The sequence below is a fragment of the Cynoglossus semilaevis genome, chromosome 13, assembly GCF_000523025.1.
Source record: "Cynoglossus semilaevis isolate Cse_v1.0 chromosome 13, Cse_v1.0, whole genome shotgun sequence".
In the NCBI taxonomy this organism is placed as follows: domain Eukaryota; kingdom Metazoa; phylum Chordata; class Actinopteri; order Pleuronectiformes; family Cynoglossidae; genus Cynoglossus; species Cynoglossus semilaevis.
This window is the reverse complement of record NC_024319.1, coordinates 14,288,863-14,294,384: the sequence shown is the minus strand read 5'-3', so window position 1 is coordinate 14,294,384 and position 5,522 is coordinate 14,288,863.

The following is a 5,522-nucleotide window of genomic DNA, read 5'->3' as shown; positions in this document are numbered from 1 at the left end:
AAGTATCTCCGACCTCGAGCTTGCAGTGGCTTTGTGCAACAGTCGACATCTGAAGAATGGGCCAGTAGCTGTGCTCTGCTTCAGGAAGCAACAGTTAATCTCGGCTCTTCACCCACGACATATGGCACTTTGTTTGGCCCTGCACCTGAGAGAGGAATCGGTCTGTGGCATCTCATATTTCATTTTGATAATGGCTGGTTACCCATGGCAACCGAGCAGCCAATGAGAGCTTCACTTCTTAAGGGTGAAGGTAAAAATGGAGAAGAGGGTGGGTTGTCAGGATATGAGCTCCAAGGCTGTGTCCCTCCACTTCCACCCCTTACTGGCCGACTGCGTTGTGTCCAGTGAAGGGTGTGGGACCCCTGGGGAGTGAATTATTACCTGTCAGACCTGTAGGCGCACCTCATCTATAATCCAGAGCTGAGACAGCACAGGCCAGTCCAGGCTATCTGCTGAGACCACAGACCTTGGCCTCCAGCTCAGGGCCAGCTTGACCAAGTTGGTAAGAAATCATGTGGCATCAAATGTTACAAACGGACAGTTTTAAAAAAGCAGGTGAACAAGTGTGCCACCATAGTGCAGTCTGGACTGACATGTTTTTTATATATATATATATCAGAAACACCTTCAGAGTTTGTTCTACAGGTTCCTGTACAAAATTTAAAGTCCATTCAGAAATGTGTTGTACACTGGCAAATTCCCTGTTGTAGCTGCAGAATTCTGCAAGCAAGTGTAAACACAAACAAAGTTTTGGTGCTAACAACCTTTTCTCCCCTAGTCTAATCACCAGTCATTTGTTTTGAATCCTTTGCAGGCTTGTAATTACTTTTGATTCCAGAAAACTGGCGTGTGGTGGCTCCTCTCCTGTGGTCTTGGTGTGGTTGGTGCAGGACTGGAAATTATATCTAAGCTGATGAGTGTGTAAATTTGTAGAGGAAAAACCTAGAGTTCACTCTGAGGCTTTTGAACAGACAGCGGGAACGACGATAGGATGAGAGAGGGAGAGAGAAAAGTAAATGATGGCATGAGGTAGAAGACCACAAACTGGACAAGTGACAAGCCAGCATCCATCCATCCAGACTGGCTGTCTTCCTGTGGCTTTGTTGAGCTGTTTTTCAGTAACGTTAACCCCTTGTCGAACAAGGAGGTGGGCTGCTCTTGCCAACCCCTGTGGCCACAAGCAGTGCAGTGGTAACATTGGAAGACTCTCTGGTTAGTACAGCAATTACAGGAAAATACAGTTTTTAGTACGCTTTGTCAGCAAATTGCTTCAGATTTATATTTTGAGGCTCATGAAAACAATATTTTGTTGAAAACTAAAACCTCAGTTGTGATATTTTGACAGCAGGTTTTGTTCCCCTATGTTACTTATGTCATATACAGGGGTTCTGTGTGTGTGTTTGTTGAAATGTTCTGCAGTGTTTGACTTATGCATTTGATTTAAAATGTAAACAACAGTACATAAAACTTCAGAATATCACAGAAAGTATTTCAGTCTTCCTTTTAGTTTGCCTGTTTAACACCACTGGTCTAAGAAGAAGACGCATTTAAGTTTCCAGAAGGAAGCTTAACAGCATCATGCACTTAAAAAAAAAAAAAAAAAAAATCTTTGGTCAAAACAAAGAAAACAAAACGTTCGAATAAGCTTCAAATGTATATCCAATGTGAATACGTTTTAAAAAATCACTGCATGTGTGTGTTTCCATACTTTTAAAATAAAATTACCTGCTGAGTGCGTTCTTGGTAATTTAAAAGCATCATTACACTGTAGCCTAATATTTTCTCCTACTCATAGCTAAACATAGGTTGCCTTCTTTGTCCACTTCCATTTGTTTCATCTCTGTGTTTAATGGAAGGAAACGACTAAAATGAGGCAACGCGTCTTTGTAAATAACCTTGTTCCATACATAACATGTTATTGATTGTGGAGCTCTCTCTGTGTGGTGGGTGTATTGGGTGCAGTGGTCTGTTGTTCCGAATGATCTTTTAGTCACTTTATAATGAGGGCAGGCAGACCTTCCACTTCATTGATTAGCCAGTCAAGCAGAAAGTAGAAGAACCGTTACCTACCACCCATCCTCAGCTTTATATGATTCACATCTCCTGGTGCTCCTGCAGGTACAGAATAAAACGACAGATTTTTGAGCCATAATAAGAAAATTCTACCATTGACAGTCATGTAAGTATTGCCTGGTCTTCATTTGTCCTAGTGTTTTCCCTTATTACACTTCTTTCAATATCAAATTATTTCTTGACTCTTGACTTTCTCGCACTAACCCTAAAAAGTGCGTTGCCATTCATGCAGACAGAAACAGACCCTTTTCTACTAACAGCTGCAGCCATGCAACCGTGGCATGCGATGCATTTCTCTCTTACGTTAGAACTCCTCTTTCGTGCTCTGTGTGTGCACATGTCACTCTGGCACTGTTGTGTGTGAAACCTCTTGACACCATAGACTGAAATAATTCTGTGGCTAACTCCAGAGTGACCTTTTTCTGTGAAGCTGCGTGTAATCCACAGTCAGGAGTGAGTGGGTTTATCACGCATTGTGTCAAAAAAGCACTCAGATTGCAGTAAAACATTTATGTTTTACAAAATGGCTTCAAAGTGGTTGTCCAGCTCACCGAGGGAATTTGTTTTGTATTTTCCTAAATGTAGTTTTCCTGTGCCTCAGCATTCCATTCAGATACCACTTTACTGCTGTTGTGCTGCAACTTGAAAAGTACGACAGTTTCAAGAAAAAAGCATGAGCTTTTAATCTCAGTTTAAATCCCACTTCATTAGGTGGCAGGAACAGATGAAACAAATGTTTAAAAAAAATCACCCATCCTCAAACACTTTTTTTAGATGCAGGAGACTGTCACCAAAGCGCCCTTAATAAAATATCCTACAGATGGATGGTAATAACATAAATTGGGTATGAATTTATTTCGTGTAGATATTTTCATGAGGGAGCTATAAATTGGGTATGTATTTATTTCGTGTAGATATTTTCATGAGATGTGAGATGTAGTTTCATTTCACTCTGATCTTCTACATTAATGAACAGCACTTTCATTATGCCACAGAATATCCTGAATAAGTAGGAATACCATCTGGTTCTGTGGTCAGTGCTGTGAAATGAGAAAAATAATACTGTGTCTTCAAGCTCAGCTCTCCAGTTGTGTCAGGGGTAGTTTTCATGTGCCTAACATTTGAATTTGTAATATTTTTAATTTTAAAATGATGGAGAATTGTGACAATCAGGCTTGTACGCATCATAAGTAGGGATGTACCTAATATTTGGCCACCGAAACAACACGGTCGAAACAGGGAGTTATGATGTCTGCGGTGTGGATGTATTTTGTATTTGCTCCGTTTAACTTGTTCTCAGTGGCTCCTCTAAAGTTTGTCTGAGGGCTCAGGACAAAATAAATCTAACCCTGTCATGTATTTGCATCCCAACATGACACAGCCATAACTAGTCATTACGATACGAGCACAACCTTGATAAACATGGCTTCCCATGATTCCTCATTGGAATTAAATGGAAATGTCCCGGCCTCAGCAGCACTTCACTGACCTTTCTGTAGTGTTTCAGTGTGTAACTTGAACCAATTTCCTTTGCCTGGTCAGCCATGGTAGCTACCACAGCTTGAGCCAGCACTGTGCTCACAAGTATTCTCTTATTTCCTACCAACAAACGGCTGTTGTTCCTGAAGGAAATGTAACATCCATCTTAGTGCCAGAGGTTATTTCCCTAGAAAGACCTACGAGGCACCCTGAGCTGCCCACGGCTGCTCTCAGATTTGCTGTGAACTCTTGAGATGTGCATTCAACTCGGAGGACATCCGTCTTGCTTTCAACAAAAGAAGTTGTTCTCCTGACACATGTCGACTTCTATTGGAAAATGTTTTGGCCCTAAGAAGAAAAATACACTAATACCGAAGCATCAGCTGTCCACGAAAATACAGTTGTTTTCTGAGTCTTTGTCCTTCAGTGACAGTGCAGCATCCAGCTTTTGTTGAAATGAAATTGAATTCTCATAATTGACGGCATGAAAACTAGAGAAAACGAGGCTGATCCAGATACGATAAAGGATATATATATTTATATATATATATATATATATATAAATATAAAACAGATTTATTTAAATTCCTTGATAAGAACTCTGCTGTCAGCCACTTCTGTTTTGGCATGGCATTGTTCCTAAAATGTTCTTTAATCTAAGAAAAGTGATTTGGACAAACATCTCAGTCTGTTTTTTTTTTTTTCTCAGGAGTTGGCTGTGTGCAGGACCATGCTTTGTGCATTTTAAAGATAAGGCAACTTTATGCCAGGTAATCTTGTGAATACCTTGTCTGGAGGAACAGTGACAGATCTGCTAAGCTGCAACTAACAGATTATTGTCATTTAAATGGACGTGTCAAACACTTATTCTCTGTTTGGTCTACGAAATGTCAAATGACAGAAAATGTAAATCCAAGTTTAAATTTAAAATAATAAACATCTTTTGATGAAGGGCTAGAAGACCCCAGAAAAGATGCTAAATGGGCTCAAGGAAGGATGTTGCTGAAGAACAGTTATTACCATGAAGGAGTCATAGGATGTGATGAGATGAATGAAGTTGTTGTGATAAAGAATCAAAACCTAATGCAAACATGCCTTTTATATATTTCTAGAAATGAAACGTATGCATGGTGTGAGTGTATGTAGTGTCATGTATCATTTTTGGTTCTTATAATAACTTTTTGTTAATTACATTTTCTGAACAGTTATTTCTAATGATATTTCTAAGTCTGGTACTTTATTTAATCCTCAAGGATAAAGTTCAGATATGCAGAGCTAAAGGTTAAATAAGTTATTAGTTATGTTACCATTCATTTCCTTTTTCATTCATGAAGGTGCATTTTAAAACCTCTTTACTAAGGATGCCCAGAATATTCGACCACTGAAAATCCATTTATCACTGAAACAACGTGGCTGAAACAAGGATGTTGTGACAACGCAAGCAAAACTGCAGAGAGTACAGTGAGCTATATATGGACCAAATGCATTGGAATGTGTTGAAATAATATTTTCCTAATTTCGTAATTGATCTATTCTTTGAAACATTATTATTAATTTATGCAACTGCAATTTTTGTGCAGGGCCACCCTGTAAATTAGAACTTTTTTAAAAAAAATCCATTTAAATGAATGGCAGTGCTAATTGAAGTATGTTTTTAACATGGCGTTGTATATTGTGGTGTTAAATGCAGCAAAGGCGGACAGACAGTGGACGCAAGCAGCACTGAGACTTTTAATAAGGCATGCAAGAGCTGTTGTTTTGGATACAGAGTCTTCATTCCTGAGACTCATGAGAACAGATCTGACCAGAACACAGGGTGATGAAAAAAATGTGGGTCAGGAGTTTTTGGCAGCACGAGAGTGATGGATGGAATATCTGTTATCTAATGTTTTTTCTCTCCCTGTTCCTAATCTAGTTCACAGAAATTGACTGGCTTGTTGCTTCTTGGCCGAAGCAATTACACTGATTGT